Source organism: Hakea prostrata, chromosome 11, assembly GCF_041222555.1.
Source record: "Hakea prostrata isolate BN-2017 chromosome 11, UWA_Hpros_2, whole genome shotgun sequence".
NCBI classification, from domain to species: Eukaryota; Viridiplantae; Streptophyta; class Magnoliopsida; order Proteales; family Proteaceae; genus Hakea; species Hakea prostrata.
In genome coordinates, this window is record NC_142610.1 from 16241696 (window position 1) to 16262690 (window position 20995).

General features: G+C 38.5%; 1 long non-coding RNA gene across 4 annotated transcripts; it reads right to left on the reverse strand.

Annotated features, from left to right (window-relative positions):
- Positions 1 to 620: 620 nt before the first annotated feature.
- LOC149000423 (uncharacterized) lies at positions 621 to 5853 on the reverse strand. Of its 4 annotated transcripts, none has more exons than XR_016170770.1 (4): positions 4915 to 5853; positions 4753 to 4828; positions 876 to 1018; positions 621 to 702 (listed from the first exon to the last, which is right to left on the reverse strand). It is a non-coding gene; the product is annotated as an uncharacterized LOC149000423 (long non-coding RNA). The 4 variants fall into 4 exon arrangements; XR_016170768.1 differs by lacking the exon at positions 621 to 702 and having other exon boundaries at positions 792 to 1018; positions 4915 to 5244; positions 5350 to 5853; XR_016170769.1 differs by lacking the exon at positions 621 to 702 and adding an exon at positions 4601 to 4663 and having other exon boundaries at positions 792 to 1018.
- Positions 5854 to 20995: the final 15142 nt, after the last annotated feature.

Here is a 20995-nt window from a genome sequence, read left to right on the forward strand (position 1 = left end):
GCTCTCTGATCATTAAACATTTCTCAACCAAGTTAGCCTACTAAAGACTCCAATATCATATCATATCATTCATGCAGACATTAATCTTATACATAAATGCATACCATTATTTCAGCTGAAGTAGGATCAACAGGAGTTTGATCCGTGTATTTGTTTCCAAAAATATCGCTATCCTTATAGGGTCCAAACCTTCGATGCTCTTTTTTCTAAAGAATCCAACAAAAAATAAATAAATAAACAAAGATAAAAATGTTAACTAATAATTTGCATACATGTTCACAATAATTAAATAAAGTGACATTTCAAAAACGTGCCTTCATGCGAAATCGTTGTGCATAGCTTCTTCGACCACAAGTATGAGTCATCTTTTGGAGCTTTCTGATGTTAGTATTAACATGACGCATCTTCTGCATAGTAACAAAACAATTAAAAGATTAACATTATATAACATTGACTCTTACTTATAAAATGTATGTTCACAAATAAATGACTTCTTACCATGATCTTTTCACTATTCCATATGTCTATAAGTTCTTTACATTGATTTAATGGAACCACCGCTGGACAATTATTGATTGCATCATCTATACTACCAACATCATCATAAAACTCTTTTCTTAGTTCCCTTTTAAAGGCCTTCCATTGCAGCCTCATTTTGACAAATACCCATTTCTTACCTAAAGCATCCACTTGATAACTCTTCTGCAAGAAAAAATAATTATTTATCAAAAAAGAAACATCTTAATTGTAAATACTAATGTAAGTAAGATTGTTAATCATTTTACCTGGATTTTATTCCATAATGTTTCCTTGTAGTGAATGGGTACTTTCCTTCAATCGTCATAGTTATAGGTGAGGTTCAAACCATTTCTTACCTGTGTCCCTAGGTAAGTAATGAACTCTGCTACATAGCCATCATCCCCTTGTCCATATACATTAACCATGACATGCCTTATTTCCTTCGGATCCATCCTTTGCATCTTCAAAGACACATTTGGACCCCTCTTATGACGTTTCCCTACAATTGAATTCCAATATATGAGAAACAAATCAAAGGCACATAATTCAAATACATAAAAAATTATAAGCATATAAAAGCATCTTCACTCAGAGTTGAAGTGCTTGAAGAAGGAGCAAAATTCACTGGATCCATTAAAAGTCACAAAGTGAAACACTAACAAAGAAAAACCTGTAGATGTATAACATTATATTATCATTAGACATTCAATTACAACATAATAGGCAAATAACTATGAAAAGGAAAATCAATAACTTCAAATCGAAACCCATAGGCAAGATACTGAACATGCAAGTGCACTTCAATGATAAAAACAATAACAATAACAAGAACAAGAACAAAAACAATAACAAATTTGAATGTTAAACCAATGCTAGGAATGTAGAAATGTCCACCTTGGAACGTCAGCAAAATAATGACATGGAAAATGACGGGAAATGGGATGAAACTAATTTAACAGCAAGGAATAATTGAGTTCTTAAAACTGATGCATGAAAAAATAAAGGAGAGTCCATAGCATGCATATCTATGGGGGAAAAAGCAAAACAATTGATCAGAGAGTATTTCACCTCACATAGGTAACTGAAAATGGATTTTTCACCTTTTGTTGTGTTCTGGAGCTGCATATGCAGCTGAAGTACACTCGTGTGTGAGAGTGTGCTTCATATGTTGTATAGATGAGGTTCTACAGCTCCAAACTCTAGTAGACCTAGCAAGCCTCCCAAGTTATCTGGATGTTCCAAGCCTCTCCCAACACCTTGAGGCCCCAAGTTTCACTTACTCGTTACCAAAAATGATCTCATGAAAGAAATACTTAAAACTATATATTCATTGAAACCACTAATGCTCATTTTTGGTATTGTATGACGACTGTTAGTGGCTAAGATGAAAGATTCTCTCTCTATAGCAGAACCGGAGTGCAACTAATGTCCAATAAATAAAAATTTTCTAACCTGAATGCGTTGCATCCATACTAGCATCAAAGTGATGAAATTTAAACAGGCATAGAACGTGGGACTGATGGTGAAAGAACTCTTGGATTTGGGGCTGCTATTAGAGATACATGAGATGATGGTGAAAGTAGAGACCGTCCAAGTAACTACCACTGTTAGACCCAAATGAAATCTACTCATATGGAATCAGTTTTCTTGGATCATTACAAAGAGAACAAATGAGGTTTGATTTAAACAAGATTTTGAGTGAGTCTGACTGAAGGACTAAAAAACTCTGTTTTTCTTTTTATTAGTGTTCTGGATTTTGGCAGCTTGTTCCAAACTTAATTAAGAGCTCTTAATTAAGATGTTTTAGAGGATGAACACCACTTTTGTTTTGATTATGTTGTGGACAGTTCATTGTGTTTGAAGAAGAAAAAGATGGTGCCCACTGGTATAGCCATTTACAGAGGTTGGGAGAGAATACTAACTAAACATACATATATCACACTTCCTTTTTCATTTTGTTTCTTTTGATCTTTCCTTTATTCACTAATGAATCCTGGTTGTTTCTTGACTCAAAAGAATTAAAGCTCGGGAGGAAGGTTACAAATCAGTAGCACATTCACTCATGGACAAGCTTCAAAATGCAGCAAAACGCAGCGAAGGATGATGAAATTTGTGTCTAATGCTTTCCCCTTGATTTCTGATGGTATAACTAATCTAGAAAACTATGTAGCAGAAAGGGACTTAACTCCACCTACAGCACAATTGATTATATGAATTGCTGTCAAATTCATTCCCATCCTCTGCATTTGAAGAATACTCTTAATCATGAATTCCATTTCCTGCATTTGAAGTAGTTCACAGCAAATGGTATCTATAATATGAGTTCAGTAGCTTGGGTTTTATGTAGGAAGGGCCTTATGTGGTATAGTCATATACTTACCCAATCTCTAATATGAATCATATGATGTTTTTATTAACTGAAAAAGCATTTACAAGTCCGAATACAGAGTGAAGCATCTATTGCACTGGTCATGTGCTTAATAATTTACTGTTGCTGAACTTACTGAGTTCAAAATGATTTTTTGTGGATATATTGTAATGAACAGAGCTGTATTTTGCTGAGGAAGATTTTATTATAAAATATGGTCATATGGTCTGCTAAATAATTGGTGGAATTCTGCATCGCCAGCCTCTCCCATCATTTCGCTTGCAACGAAGCTCATCCTCAAGTACAGTGCGCAACTTAGCCTCCTCATTTTCTTCCTCCCAAGACGAATTCATCATGTAATGTGCTTCACAGATATTCTGTGGCCCTAATCTCGGCTTCCTCTGGACGCCTCTGCCTTTCATCTTACCGCATTGCACCTCATCTTCTTCCGATTCTATGAGCTCAACCAAAGCAGTGTGAGCTCAACCAAATCAGATCATATGGATACTACTGCTGAAAATGAAAATCGAAACTAAAAATAGTGAAAAATTGGGGCGGGGTTAGGCGGGAGGAAGGAGGGAAAAGCTGGCGGTAAAAGGAGATGACAAAATCTAGGGTTATTTGCAGCGGTTTTATTGCTATCTTGATATTTAGTGGCGGTAACACTGAAAACGCCACTAATATTTTAATAATTAACGACGGTTTTATAAAACCGCCACTAAACCCCTGGATCTTTCACCCACATCTCTTCCTCCTATTTCGAACCCGTGTGTTTTTCTCATTAGTGGCAGTTTTTTAAAAAGCGCCACTAAATATACATTACTAGTGGCGGTTTACCATAAACCGCCACTAATTAAACGTCACTAATTCTAATTTTTCTTGTAGTGTTTCCCCAAAAAATGACCCGATAATACATACAATGAACCAACCCTAAAACCTACTTGAAGCCTCTGGTTCAATCAATAAAAATTGGACATAGTTCAAAGAGACCAAACCAAGAACTGAATAAACAAACCATAGTTCAAACTAAATAAATGGGACAATTGCAAAATTACCCTCTCAAATTTCCCCTTTCATTTGTAATAGCAGGTTTACAAATCCATAGTATAACCAAGCTCTAGGGAGGCAATTTGTATAGGATTGGAATTCATCAGTAGTCTTTACAATCATTATGATAGACTCAATCAGCATCCATCAATTGAAAAAATAATTTATTGATCGTAACATGAGAACTCTGATTGAACCCATAAGAAAGAATGGAGCTTTCACTAGGAATGTTGAAGATGTTAAATTTTATATTTATGTTTTGAGAAAATTAATGTGTGCATTGCCTTCATATGACATATTACTTGTCTATCCACAGATGCCCTTACGTGCTTCCCTTGAAGGGCAGCACAATCTAACAATAGCCATTTTTATATGTTTTTCATGAGTTCTTATGCAAGAAAGCCCTCTTTATAGAATCATGTAAGAATATAGCACAATCTTAATCACAATCTACCAATTTGATGCAAACAGCTTGGTAGTTTAAAAAAAACCAACTTAATACTTCTGTTCATATAACATTTTTCAAAATAATGTTGAATTATCTTTGAGGAGCGATAGAAAAACGAGAAGAAAATATCCTTAAAATATTGATTGGTACCCTGTCTAAATTAACATCCATATAATTTTACACCAAAAAAACATCGTACATTGTTAATTTCTCTTAACTTTGTTTCCTTAGGAATTCAACAAGTCATTCTCGATCTGCTTTCGAAATACCCTAATCTTTTCCTACATGTTGAAGGTTAAAGATATAAATTATCTAACTTAAATTTATTATTAAAAAAAAAAATGCACATAGATTGTAAAACTATGCTTACCTCAGAGTAATCTTCGTCAAACCATCCCTCATTCCAACATTCCATGAACTTCAACATGTAGACACCACAATCATCCCTATAATAAAATTTCTTTGGGTTGTTAACATGTGACAAAACAAGAAAAACAATGCAGTTAAAACATAACACTAAAAAAGAACTTACATGTTTTGTTGTGATGGAACTCGAGGCCGATTTACTTTCCAATTAATAAAAAGACTATTCCCATCGTTCAATATGGTTAGCAACTCTTCGCACGTTTTCTGTCATAAGTCGTTCGAAAGTTTATTTATTTGAGAAATAAGAGAAAATCTATGAAATATAGAACTATCATATGCTTTCTTATAAAAAGGAACAAACCGTTATTTTGTGTGTAATTTGTTGATAACAAGTAGTCTCTAATATTTGTATAGAATCCAGAAGATGAAATTGTCTTTTCTTTAGATCTATCACGTATAAGAGCCCATGGCACCCTACACACATGGGGATGAAAAGCTGCATACAATTTACCATAATTAGTCATAGTAAGAAAAAAAATACCAACGTACACTTAATCAAAAATAAAAAAGAAAATCAGATAAATACTTTTCAATAAATTACCAGGTCACATTTAATCAAGTGGTAGCCTAATTTCTCATATGCATAAATAGGTGATGACGTCGATGACTTTTGAGCTCACCCTTCGAGGACTTTTTTTTAGCATTTGATGTAGGTATTGATGACGTCGAGATCCAAGAATACGAGACCCCGACGAGTGAGCCATACAGTGTACAAAGTGTTGGCAATCACGAATATCACGGTGAAAAATGTTTATGTTTTAACTGCACGTACCAAGATTAGCTCGACTGATGAACTGGTCTACCCTGTACTCGATAAAGAGATTTTTGAGTTTAGGCATTACTTTTTTAATAAGGAAACATACTTTTTGTAATAATTAGAACAATTTCGGTCTTTCTTTATTCTTTTGGATGTATACATTAGATTTGATCACTTCGCACACACTATTACTCCGATTATTTGATTATTCTTCCACCCTCTGATATTTGTTTTGAGATCCTTACTTTTGATTTTATTCTTTAATTACATTAATATATTAATTTATTCTAGCTCATGATTATACTATTGTGTGGTATGGGAAGATCAATGTGTCACATCCACCCAGCCAGTACCCACCTGGCATACCTGGGTATGTGATCCATAGCCCCGAAGATCAAGTATCGAGGAACCATGCCTCCCACATACACGATAACGCAATCATGAACAATAAAATCAATGTAATGTCATATAGATATGAGATTAAAACAAGATTAAAGGAGATAATATAATCAGAGTGCGAAAGTAAAAGATATCCATGCATAAATATAATCAGAGTATAGAGAGTGAGCGGAAATCACTCCCTGAGTCGCAGCGGAAAGTAGTTCGAATCATAAGGGTTTACAAACCAAGTCTCAAAAGATAGAATAAAGAGTTAAACATCTAAATTAAGGTTTCTTCAGTTTTATACAAAATATCCTCATAAGTGTAAACAAAAGACACTAGACATGGCCGCTCCCACTCCAGGGTAGAGCTAATCCTGGAATGCAGCATAATCACCCGCGGGTTCTTCAGAGTAATCTTCGTAGTAGCCAACACCCGGAGGGTAGTATGCTTCATCAGTGGTCTCTTCATAGTGGGAGCCATCAAGTTCTTCGATACTTGTAGGATAGTCTAACAAAACATTTGCACAAAAGGAGTGAGTTCCAAAAGAACTCAGCAAGGCAGTTATTCCACAATAACATAGATACATGATACAAAACATAACATGATGCAAGATGATATGAAACAGACGATGCATATATGAATCTAACTCTATGTATGCTAGTCTCTATGGTAGACATGCTTTAAGTCATAGCACCATACTTTCTTGGGTAGGTCCGGTCACTCGGCTCCGGTAGGCAATGGATCCTGCATCCCTCGGGACAATCCATGGCTGGGGTTTAAGTCACCACTCTCTCACATCACCATTTGGTATAAGTATTGGTGCATGTCACGGTAAAGCCTAGCCCAATGCAAGTAATCTACTCAATCGTATCAAGTTAGATCCGGATACTTCCATTCCTCGCCTCGGGCGATCCTTTCCGGTATCCTTCACACTAGAGTCGGCATAGTCTCGGACTACAGACTCGTCAACCCTATTGGTCATCCACAAATAATGGATGGAAAGCTCTCACATCCTCTCACGGGTTGGTTACCAGTCTTAAGCGCCCGTGAGCCCAAGTCTAGCTATTTGCAACCCTACCAATAAATGGCCTCTAATGAGAATCCGCAATGTGATCTATGTCCTCTCACGGGTTGTTTACCGGTCTTGAGCGCCCACAAATCCACATTACTACCATGGGTCGTTCGATCTCAATACCCTTTCGATTCAGGTCTGATACAACAAGGACATTTTAGCCAACACCACTAGACAAGTCCTATATATGACATCCAATAATCCGGGAGAGCATCAATGGGCATCATCGGAAACATCCCATACTATTCCCTCCGATGTCCAAGGACAGAAATGTCGAAAGGACATTTCCCAATCCCAAATCATCTTAATCAATCACATTCTCAATTCCATCATATCATACATAATGATATTTCATCATATGAAAAAATATATAATGTAACATGATAAATCACATATGTAATTAACAAGAATAAATAATCATGATAACCAAAATGATATATAACATGGTACTACTGTCTTAAAGTACATACAATAGTCATATGATGTTAAGAATACAACAAGTAAGGTGAATATACCAAGTTTCCAACATAGAGGCAAGATTCACATAATCCATGTAATTATGATAATAATTGTCCTTACCTTAAATCGAATTGAAGATAATCCAAAGATCAATTAGAATAGTCCCAAGTTCAGTAACGGGCAGAATTGGGGATTTGGCCCGAAACTGATCTTCCGGTGCTCTGATCAACATGAAACTTTTAGGGCATGACTATGGCAATATGGGGACACTACACATGAAAAATTATCACGATCCAACGGTCCAATTGCGAATACCCAAATCGAAACCCTATGTTTTATATGCTAAACATCACACAATGAATTGGAATTGATTGCAATAGTAAGAATTGATGGGGACTCAATTAAGGGGATGATAAGAATTAAATCAGGATAATGAATCAATAGTAATTCAATCTAGCATACATCTACACTTCAATTTGAACTAAAGAATAGGTTGAAATGAAAGGGATCATGGGATTGTAAAGTAGGTGAATATAATCATAGTAAGAATGAATTGAAATTGATGGAATTGATAGGGGAAAACTCATGGCCAAGTGTTTGCAACGTTGCAGCACTTCAGACATGATCCAAAGTTATAAATTGATAGAATAATGAGTAGATTACAAGAAGAATAAGAGAAATCATACCTTAAGTTGATGATTGAGATGGAAAACCAATGATTGGAGTCAAAGATCTTCACAAACACCAAGAAAGGGCCAAGAGAGTGTCACTCTTCGTTCTATGGAGTGCCAATGATTGGGGTAGACCTTCATTCACGAGTTCCAAAAAGGTAGGGTCAAAATGGTAAGTAATTTTGTAAATTTTTGAATTTCATAATTGTTGGTCGACTGGTCAGTCGACGAAGCAGTTGACCAAGGCTGACTGCAACCTTACACCAGGGATTTGGAAGGCCAGATTGATCTGAATTGAGTTAGGTTTTCTCCTACAAGTCAATCAACAAGTCTAGTTTCAAGAATAACCTTCGGATTGAGCACGGGGGTTCAATAGGTGCTTCAACTAATTCAATTTGCTTCGATGCGCAGATTCTCACTAAACACTGACAATGTGCTCAAGTAAGGGGCATCATTGTCAATGTCCATAGGCTCTAGATCAAGCATCGAATCTTCAACTAAGAGGGCCCACAAGTCTCTTCTACCTCCACTTCGGGTCTTCGGACCTACAATAGTACAAAATTCGGGCTAAGTCAGGGTTAGGATAAGGCCGGATTTTACATCTGTAATTCATTCCCACAAATTAGTGAGTAAAGATATATTAACCTATTCATGCGAGAGAAATAATTATCACAAATTAGAGCCAATTTGGGTTTCAAAGGATATCCTAAAATCTTCCCACGAAAATTCAAATCTGAAAACTAGATTAAAAAGGGTCACTAGTGAATTGTCACTAATTTGCCACCAATTCGAAGTCTATAACGGAATAAAACTTTGGAAAAGTCTAATTGGCAACAAAAAGATCCTACGGGTACCTTCAATTTGATTAAATTTGATCCATCTCAAAAAGCCCTAAATTTGACTCTCATAAATCACCCGTGGGTGACTTAGAGAGTCAAAATGCGTCAACCTTAGCATGAGATCTTACCATTACTCCCATACTCAAGGGAAACATTAATATAAGAAAAGATAAGCATCTAGGATACTTATCATTATTCCCTTTCATAGATCCCTCAAAAGAAGATAAGAGAAATTACTCCCACAAACTAGGAAGGGACATTAATACAAGAAAGGAAAGCATCCAAGATACCTAACAACCTTCCCTTTCATGATCTCCACGAAAGAAGAGAAGATAAACTCTCACCAACTATGATTAATGAGAAGGGTTAAAGAAAACTAACATTTCCTAGTGATTTTGCGAAGATTTGAATCATAAAACCTTCAGAAGGAAGGAAATCGCTCATCTCTTTTGTTTCTCCTTTTCTCCAACGCCTTCGCCTCTTTCTAGCCTCCAAAAATGCGTTTACGGATGAGATAAAACATAAATAGGGTTTAAAATCCGAAATTCCAATTTTGCCCCTAAATAGAAAATGGGGTGGGGGTTGGTTCACCCAAATGGCTCAAACTTTGGTTGGACCCCCAAACAAACTCCGAATTCAGTGATTTTTGGCTTGTTGGAAAGGTCTTTTGACGATCTTCAATTTGATATCTTATTTGTATTAATTGGATTCTCCATCACTGATCTACAAATATTCCAATATTACCCTTTTTACAGCATCGTGATTAATCTTCTCTCTTCACTTAAACTCTAGGAGAATTGTTGAGTCATCACAAGGGTCATCTACCAACATTAGTTCCATTTTCAATCCTTTGGGCTCGACTTGAATGGCCCACAATTGTCGCCGACTCGAGGCCCGGGTTCTCGGTCTTGAAACCACGGCTTTAAGGGGTAGAAATCCGGGGGATTGCACAAATGGTCTAATTAAGAATCCCCAATTTGAAACTTTAACTTCTATATGCTAAACATCATGTTTTATAATGAAATCGATTGCAATTGCAAGGAACATTAGGGAATCGATTAAGGGAATGATAAGCAATAGATTAGAATCATATACTAATAAGAAATCAGACATAGCATACTATACAAATCAGTTTAGAACAAGAAATCATGTTGCTATGAAGAGAATCATGAGAATGCAAGATTAAGAATCAAAATGGGAGCATAGCATAGATAGATTGAAAGGGGCTTATGCATTTGCAAGGAGAGAACACAAGAAGAGGTGGTTGAAAGGTTGCAGCACCATCTTCATGGTCTCAACAGCAAGAAAGAGAAGAAGTTAGAGTAGATTAGAGTGAGAGTGAGAGAATACATACCTTGTAGAAGAGATTTGAATAGAGAGACAATGATTAATGCAAGAATGCTTCACAACTACCAAGGAGAGCCTTGCTCTCTCCACGTTCTCAGGAGACTAAATGAATAGAATAGGGTTCTAACTACGAGGTGCCCTTATATAGGCAATAAAATAATTCAAAATTACAATTTTCGCATTTAATAACCAGCTAGTAGATTGGCGCAGTCGACCAAGCAGTGACAGCAACTTAGATCAGGGAAATGGAAGGCCAGATCAACTCAAATTCACTTGGGCTTTCTCCTGTAACTCAATCAACAAGTCTAGGTCGGAGTATTACCTTCGAATCAAGTCCGGGAGTGCATTATGTACTTCAACTAATCTCCCCCTCTTCTAGGTGCAGCTTCTCACCAAACACTGACAGTGCATCCAAGTAAGGGGCACCATCATCAATGTCCGTGGGTTCGGAATCAAACACCATGTCTTCTACTGAGAGGGCCCACAACTGTCTTCTTACACCACTCCGGGTCTTCAGACCTACAAACAACAAGGATTTCGGGTCAGGGTCAGGGTCAGGGTTAGGCTAAGGTTGGATTTCACACAATGACTCTTTTTGAAAGTGGACTTGGGGGTCCATATGACCTATGTGGAATCTAACACCATCGTGGCTATACAAAGAGGCCACTGAAGCAAATTGTAAACCAAGATGACATGTGGCCATCTGGACTTTTCAATGCAACACAACCGGTAAGTTAATGGTCACACTACAGTAACATGACCAATAATAGTAACATGACCAGTAATAACCTAGAAGATAGTTTTTCTTATTTGCTGGCCCCAAGTCTAGCTTGCAAGGAGATAAAATAAAAAAACTATTTTCCTGGGAGTTTTTGAGACTCGAATTTTGTTATTTATTAACTAGGATAATTATGTAATTAGATCTTTAATTCAGGCAGGACATCTAATATCAGTAACTAGAAATTGTAAATCGAAAATAAAAAAAATCAAAAAGACAATCACCAATCAATAATTAGATAGTTTATCAGATCGGATTATTATTGGATATTCGATAAAGTTTCGGATTCAAATTTAGATGTCTTCTATAAATTTCTGCCAAATTCGGATTCAAATAGCGGTTTTGCTGTTCAGATTCGGATACTGGTGTATCCAAACCGAATTTGATCCGTTTACAAGTCTAGACTTAGGGGACCGTATGACCTATGTGGAATCTAACACCATATTGGCCTATCCCATTGCAAACCAAAATGATATGTAGCCATCTCGACTTTTTGATGCTGCACAAGTTAAATTATTATTATTATTATTATTATTTAATTATAAATCTTTCACTTAGAAAAGGAATAGGATACAAACGAGGAATCCAAGTCTAGGAGACCAAGGATCCAAGGATCAGAAGTCAGCCAAGCTCTCTGTCCAGTGTGTGTCAGAAATTAGTAGTCATCGGTGAATGGAAGGAGTTTGGTAAAGAAAATGGGTTTTTTTCATTTAAGGATATTTTTGTATTTTAACAAAATTAAACTGAATGTCTATTCCGAATTTAACTGTAAATGGAATTTGGATTCATACCGTCACTAACTCACTATGAACCAGTGTTCGAATATAATTGGAATTTCCAGGAGAGAAGTGGGTTGTGTACCTCGCAAACCGTATTAGGATTTAGGGTTTTGATTTCTAAACCTTCCTTCTTTGCCTTCTTCCAACAATTTTTTATCTAGGGAAAGGGAAGCTTAGAAGACTGGAAGGGATATTGATCCACGTTCGACTGTTTGTAGATCATCAGTTCTTTGTAAGTGTTGGAAGTTATTAATTTGATTAATAAATTAAATGCCCAAGGGCAATATTGGAAACTCACTATTAGGGAGGTTACAAAATAGGGTTATATATTTTGGTAACCACCGCATTAGTGAGTAATGTAACTGAGTGATTCATTCGCACGAGCGAATCTCTGAGAAACGGCGGCTCCATCTCTCTCTCCCTCTCTCTTAGAATCGCAGGCTTGGAAACTTTTCCTTTCCTAGTTTTTGATCTTCATTCCATTAATCCACGGCATTTGGGTTGTGGATATTATTCCCTTTCCCAGTGATTGTGGAATCTCACCGGTAAATCTTTGGTGGTGGAACGAGAACGTGGATCTAGACTTCCGCTGCGAATACTTCAAGTAAGGGAAAGCGAATCCAGGTAAGGAATCTTTCCCCCCATCAATTAATTGAATTGAATTACTTTTGATGTATTACCACATTGGTATCAGAGCCATTGGTTCCCACGTTTATTGTTCCTCCCCATTGTTTAATTTTATTGTATGGATCCAATGGGAGGATCAAGGGTTTAATATGAAACCCATGGGAGAATTGATAGGGTTTTTGGAAACCTTTAATTTTGATTCGGATCCGAGTGGGAGATCCTTGTGAATTTCCCTAATGAAGATTTGCATGAATTGATAATCCATGATGATAATTTTTTGTTTAAAAATTTATTGTTGGATTTTTTCATGTGTTTTTGGATGTTTTTTTGAGTGAAAAAACGTGTTTTACCGTTTTTTTTCTTTCAAGAAAAATTGAAAAATCGCCGTTTTTTGGTCACTGTGGACCAGACGGAATTTCTGTCTGGGAGACGGTCATCCATCTGGTCACAGAATGCCAGACGGTCATCCGTCTGGGCATAAAAGGCAGACGGAATTCCGTCAGGGCAGACGGCAGTCCGTCTGGGAGATGGATTTTTTTTGGATATTGGTCTGTCCAGTTCAGAATGTGTTTCTAACTTACTGGACACCAATGGCCCGACAATCTGTGTGATGTTTGGGCATTGAGGGCTTAATGGGGCCTAGTGGGAGCTAATGAGGTAGAAGTGTTCTGTGTGAACCACCTCATAGCTTGAACATGATTGCATGTTTTATTTTAATAAAACTATTTTTTATTTATGGGTCTATCAATCATGTTTCTTGCACAGAATGAAGCTAGTGTATAAGTCTATGTGGGTTTGCATGAGAATTTGATTGAATGTTTTTTAGCATCTCTTTTGGTTTAAAGTGCTTATCCCATAGGTTGACTATGCTAGTGTGATTTGTTGTTGCATGAGTTGTGTTTTATGCTAGATTTATTGAACTCATTCTTGTATGTAATATCTCTAGAAAAAATGGCTGCTACCAAGAGCATTGTTGCTTGACCTCACTAAAGGAGATAAGTTTGAATGAGAGGAATTATAACCTCCGGCACCGAAAGGTGCAATATCTCCTGGAAGAGCAGGATATGCTAAAGACCATAAACCAAACCATGAACCCACCTGAGGAAGGTACCACTGCACAGCATCGCAGGGACCTTGATATATACAATGCTTGGAAGAGGAAAGACGGGCAGCCGGGATTACAATCCCGAGCTCCATGAGGGATGACCCGATGCTTCGTTATGAGAAGCATAGGACTGCAAAGTCTTTGTGGGAGGCTGTGAAGTTCCAGTATGGAGGGACTTCCACCACAAGAGGCCGTCAGCTCGGACTCACTTTTGACGGTTATAAGATGTGCCAGGGTCACACCATGAGGCAGCATATAACCATCATGTCTAACATGATCAGTGAGTTGAGCGCATGTGGGCGCCGAGAAGGCGATGAGGAGCAAGTCTCCGCGATCATCAGGTCATTGCCAAAGACTTGGGAGCATATGAAGATCTTCTTGACTCATGCTGATGAGGTCAAGACTTTCGATCAAGCTGCCAAACACCTTGAGCTTGATAAGGATCGGATGTTGGCCGATACCCCTCAAACTGATGTATTTGCTGCTGAAGCTAGCACTAGTAAGGGTGCAGGCTTCAAGCGCAAGAGAGAGAAAGCTCAACCTCAGCGGTCCAAGCAAAGTAACCGGGGTGGGAACAAAAACAAGAGTGGGCCCAAGCGTTCAAGGGGGACTAATGCGGCAAGAAGAAATCAGCTTTGATTTGCTTCAAGTGCCGAAAGCTCTGGTCATTTTGCTCGTGATTGCATTGAGCAAGAGGTATGTCTTGTGTGTTATACCTCGTCTTGTTATGTAACAAGTTCTACTATGCTTGCTGAACTAAATCCTTTGTGGATTGTTGATTCAGGCGCGACAGAACACATAACAAGGGAACGCTCGAGCTTCGTGGAATACCGTCGTATTCCAAGAGGAAGCAAAAGAATAACGATGGGGAACAGCTCAAGCGTGGAGGTTCATGGCATAGGCACATGCAAATTAGTTTTGCGAGGTGGCCGGACGCTGTTACTCCATGATGTGTCTGTATGCTCCAGACATTCGGCGAAATCTTGTTTTTGTTATTTATCTTTTAAGACATGGTTTTAGAGTTGTATTTGAAAACAATTCTTTGGTTTTGTATCCTGGGTGATACGGTTTATGGTTATGGTTTTCTTGATAATGGTTTCATTGTATTGGATACAATTGATTATTCATTTAATTCTAGTAATGCTTTTGTTTGCCAAAATCTGTGTGTATTGATTCTAATTTGTGGCATGCTAGACTAGGACATATTGGCTTAGATAGGATGAACAGGTTGGCAAGAGAAGGTCTCTTAGGCCAAGGTTCACTATCCGATTTGCCAACTTTGTGAGTCATGTCTAGCGAGAAAACCAACTAGAAAACCATTTAAAAAGGCTTTAAGAGCCTCTCTTCCTTTAGAACTTATCCATTCAGATGTGTGTGGACCCATGAATGTGCATACTAGAAAAGGACAGTCATATTTCATCACATTCATAGATGACTATACAAGGTATGGTCACATTTATCTAATTTCTCATAAGTCAGAAGCTCTGGAATGTTTTAAGAAATTCATGAGCTTGGTTGAGAATCAGTTAGATAAAAGGATTAAAACTCTTAGAACGGATAGAGGAAGAGAATATCTCTCCGATATGTTCAAAGGGTTATGTGATGAAAAGGGGATATCTAGACAACTTACTATTCCAAGGACTCCACAGCAAAATGGGATTGCTGAGAGGAGGAATAGAACCTTGCTAGACATGGTGAGATCCATGATGGCGCAGGAAAATCTACCCATCTCTTATTGGGGAGATGCTTTGCTGACTACGGCCTATATCCTCAACAGAGTTCCAACCAAATCGGTTCCTTCCACACCATATGAGTTGTGGACCGGAAGGAAGCTAGATTTGAGTTACTTGCGCGCATGGGGATGTGCAGCATATGTTCACTCTACTTCTCACCAATATGGAAAGCTTGGACCCAGAGGAAGAAAGTGTATCTTTGTGAGATATTCTGAACCCTCAAAGGGCCATGTCTTCATTGGACTAGATGAGAGTGAGAGGAGAACGGAACTTGAGTCTAGGGATGCAACATTCTTGGAGAATGATTTTCCATCTCTTTCAGGAGTTAACAAAGAATCATTGGAATTCTTTGAGATACAAGATAGTGGTCTTGTCACTCCGGGGATTCGGATTACGGATAATGAACCCGGGGTTCATCGAGAAGATCCTAGTGGGAGTGGGAGTGTAGATGTGATAGCTACCTTAGACGGTGAGCAATCTGACATGCACTTGCGCCGTAGTGGGCGCGAGCTAGTTCCTCGTCGACGTTTCGACATAGAGGATGAAGCCTACATGGTAACTCCTGAAGAGATCGACTGTGAGATGATTTCAGTCGATGAGCATGAACCAAAGAGCGTGCAGGAAGCTCTTGCGGGGGTCAAGCTCAAAGGAATGGTTAAAAGCAATAAAGGAAGAGTCGGAGTCGATGAAAGTTAATCATGTCCTGGGACTTGGTTGACTTGCCGCCGGAGCCGAAAGGCGATTGGGAACAAGTGGGTTCTCAAGATCAAAAGAAAGGCGGATGGATCTATTGAGAGATTCAAGGCTCGTTTAGTGGCTAAGGGCTACACCCAACAAGAGGGCGTTGATTATGAGGAAACTTTTTCCCCTGTGGTTAGGTTTGCCTCAATTCGCCTCATACTAGCCATTGTTGCTTAGTTGGACTTGGAGCTTTATCAGATGGATGTAAAAACTGCTTTTCTCAATGGAGAACTTGAGGAAGAGATCTATATGGATCAACCTCAAGGCTTTGAAGCACATGGACTTGAGCGCAAAGTGTGCAAGCTTAAGAAGTCCATATATGGCTTAAAGCAAGCATCTAGACAGTGGAATGTGCGCTTCCACCAAGCTATGATGGAAAATGGTTTTTCCATGCTTGAGGAAGACCACCGTGTTTACACCAAGAGATTCGATAATAATTATGTCATTCGACACTTTGTATGTAGATGACATACTTATGGCTAGCAATAGCAAGGAGCTATTGGAAACCATTAAGAAATGGTTGTCCTCCGTATTTGATATGAAGGACATGGGTGAAGCAAGCTATGTGCTTGGTGTCAAGATTGTCAGAAATAGGCAAAAGAGATTACTGGGTTTATCTCAAGAGACCTATATTGACAATGTCTTGACGAGATACCAGATGCACAACTGCAAACCAATTGATACTCCAGTGGAGAAGGGTTTGCATTTGAGCCTTGATATGGGTCCTAAGACTTCAGAGGAGAAAACCAAGATGGAAAGAGTTCCATATTCCAGTGCAGTGGGTAGCCTTATGTACGCTATGATGTGTACTAGGCTGGATATTTGTTATGCGGTGGGTTTGGTTAGTCGGTACCAATCAAACCCGGGCATAGAGCACCGGAAAGCGATCAAGAGGATATTGAGATATCTCGGAGGAACGAGTAACTACATGTTGTGTTACCAAGGATCGGATTTGCGGTTAGTTGGCTATAGTGATGCCGATTGGGCTGGAGACATCGATGAGCGCAAATCAACCTTTGGATATGCTTTCTTGCTGAATGGCGGGGCCATTTCGTGGTGTAGCAAGAAGCAGGCTTGTATATCCCTCTCGACCATGGAAACAGAGTATGTGGCATGCTCAGCTGCGGTTCAAGAGGTTGTTTGGTTGAGAAGATTCCTTCGACATACTGGGATTGTGATGACATCCAAAGAGGCTGCCCTTGTCTACTGTGATAGTACAGCAGCTCTTAGCTATCTCAAGGACCCCAAGTATCATGGGAAGACCAAACATATACAGTTGAGATATCACTTTGTTAGAGACATTACATCAAGAAAGAAAGTTGTAATTAAGCACATATCTACTAGTTTGATGGTAGCTGACCCTCTTACCAAACCTATAGCCAAGGATGTTTTTATTTCTCATGTAAAATCCTTGGGCTTGCGTAGATTGTGACTTAATTTTGTACTGTGACTTTCTTATTAATGAATAATATGAGTTCATTCCAGCATTTTTTTATTCACTTTCTGTGTGATTGTGTTTTGCTAGCATAAAACAAGATATGTCAATAGGCAAGAGAATGGCTCACTCACACGAGCATTCGCCTCTGGCGCCTAGGAGGCGAGTAGAGATGAGACGGATTGTGAATGACTTTGTGTAGGTCAATTCATAATCATGATGTCGCCTTGATTTGGAATCAAGATGAGTTTCTCTATTGTAAAGAGAATCGACATGAATGTTCCCACTATTTATGTTGCCTATAGGAGCCAGGTGCGAGTACTTTATGTGGCGCTAGGGTGGCGACAATAAAGAAACTCGGGTTAAGCGCAAGAGGTTGCGACTAGACTAAGACCTGTATGGTGTTGAGATGGACATACGTTCTATTGTATATAGAATGCTCCACCATAGCACATATATCATACTATGTGTGCTTAGCGATCATTGGAAATGAGAGGATAGATCCCTGCTCCTCTCATTGTGTGAGTCCTGGACCTTATTGTAAAACCCAGCCCTAACCTTGACCCGGGAACCTTGTTATTTGTAGGTCCGATGACCCGGAGTAAAGTAAGAAGTCAGCTTTGGGCCATCCCAGTGGAGGACTTGGTGTCTGGCTTTGAATCCATGAGAGTTGATGATGAAGTTCTATTTATGGAAACTGAATCTTGATGAAGATCGGATTAGTTGATGGACTTGGAGTGCTCTCTATCTTGGTTTGAAGGCATTTCTACCTATTAGGTAAGTCACTTAACTTGTGTGCAAAACCCCTTTAGGATTGGATTTGATCTGGGCCTTCAATTCCCTGTTTTGGATTTGCTGTCAGCATTGGTCGACTGATTGGTCGACTGGGCCAGTCGACCAATCCACTCGACCAATGAGTGCTGTCTTTGGCAATTAGGTTTTTCTTGCTTTATTTAAGTCCAATCTCGAGTCCACTTCGTATTTGCTGCCTCCAAACTCTTTGGAACGAACCAAAGACCTCTGCAAGTCATCTCCCTTGCATCCTTGGTGTTTTCTTGACGGATCTTCATCGAAACTCTTCCTTTCGCATCAAAAGGTATGTCTACTCTCTCTTCTTCTCCTCCATCTTTGTATTTTCTTTCCTTTTTGAGTTGAGACAGTTGAGGAGATGCTGCATTCTCTATTGCAAACATCTCTGGACTTGTTCTCATGATCATCCTAAGGATTAGAGGCTAGAACAATGATCTTAACCAAGATCATTGCAAGCTTTTGAAGGAATCATGATCAAACCATGATCTAACCTTGTTAAACTTCTGATTTGAATTCTGATCTCCTTGGATCTTCTATTTTGATCATGTTAGTAGTTAATTACTGTGTTTTCTTTTCATGATCCATGATCTATCAATCTCTAGTTGTTCTCTTCTACCATACTATGTGTTCTTCATGAATCATGGTAGTTACATATATGGTAGGTTTTATTTCCTTATTTAGATTTATGCTTCTAAGCCTTTTTCCTTGAAGATCTAAGTATGTTTTCATGATACCTTTACCTGAAGCAATGATCCATCCTCCTATTGTTCTTGTCTTTGATTTCTATTTTGAATTCATCAAGACCCATGGTTGATCTAATTATGGTAACTTTTTGTTTCCTAATTTGGATCTTGATGTCTTGATTTGATTAGTGTTTTGAGGTCCCCTATATGTTAGAATACTACTGATGTAGTTTACCCCTTGATTAGTACCCTTTTGAACCACCAAATTCGGATTTCATATCTTAAAACTCTGTTTTTTTAGGTTATCGTCTCGCATTGGTCGATTGATTGGTCGATTGGACCAATCGACCAATCCACTCGACCAATGAGTTCAGCAACTCCAGAATTGGTCTGTGTTGGATGTTTTGGTATCTTTTCTGTTAGGGATCTTTCCTAATATGTTGTATATACTTGTTTAGGACCTTCTTCTCAAGTTTGCCGAGATCTTACTTGACTTCTTAGGATTCCTTTGCGAGTTATATAAGGTAAGGATGGTTATTTCCTTAATTACATAGATAGCATGAATCTAGTTCTATATTTGAATATCATTGATGTGAAACCCAGCCCTAACCTTGACCCGGAAACCTTGTTATTTGTAGGTCCGATGACCCGAAGTAAAGTAAGAAGTCAGCTTTGGGCCATCCCAGTAGAGGACTTGGTGTCTGGCTTTGAATCCATGAAGGTTGATGATGAGGTTCTATTTATGGAAACAGAATCCTGATGAAGATCTAATTAGTTGATGGACTTGGAGTGCTCTCTATCTTGGTTTGAAGGCATTTCTACCTACTAGGTAAGTCACTTGACTTGTGTGCAAAACCCCTTTAGGATTGGATTTGATCTGGACCTTCAATTCCCTGTTTTGGCCTTGCTTGTCAAGATTGGTCGGGGGGGACCGAATGGCCACCGGGGCCACCAAAACACACACCAAACAAAGGGGGGGGGGGCTCGCTGGAAGAAAACCAACCCCCTCCACAAAAAGAAGACAAACCCGGGGGAAGTGGGGGCTGCCGACCCTCCGGAACGAACCAAAGACCTCTCGCAAGTCATCTCTCTTGCATCCTTGGAGTTTTCTTGGCGGATCTTCGTCGGAACTCTTCTTTTTGCATCAAAAGGTATGTCTACTCTCTCTTCTTCTCCTCCATCTTTGTTTTTCTTTCCTTTTTGAGTTGAGACAAGAGAAGAGATGCTGCATTCTCAGTTGCAAACATCTCTCGAACATGTTCTCATGATCATCCTAAGGATTTAAGGCTAGAACAATGATCTTAACCATGATCATTGCAAGCTTTTGAAGGATTCATGATCAAACCATGATATAATCTCTGTTAATCTTCTAATCTGAATTCTCGATCTCTTTGGATCTTCTTTCATTGATCATGTTAGTGGTTAATGGTTGTGTTTTCTTTCCATGATCCATAATCCATAGAATTCTAGTTGTTCTCTTCTACCTTACTATGTGTTCTTCATGATGCATGATAATTACATATATGGTAGGTTTTATTTCCTTATTTAGATTTATGCTTCTAAGCCTTTTTCCATGAAGACCTATGTATGTTTTCATGTTTTCATTACCGAAAGCAATGATCCATCCTCCTATAGTTCTTGTCCTTGTTTTCTATTTCAAAATTCATCAAGATCCATGTTTGATTTATTTATGGTAACTTTTTGTTTCCTAATTTGGATCTTGATACCTTGATTTGATTAGTGTTTTGAGGTCCCCTTTATGTTAGAATACTACTGATATAGTCTACCCCTTGATTAGTACCCTTTTGAACCACCAAATTCGGATTTCATATCTTAAAACTCGATTTTATAAGTTATCGTCTCGCATTGGTCGATCGATTGGTCGATCGGACCACTCGACCAATCCACTCGACCAATGAGTACAAAGCAACTCCGGAATTGGTCCGCTTTCGGATATTTTGATATAT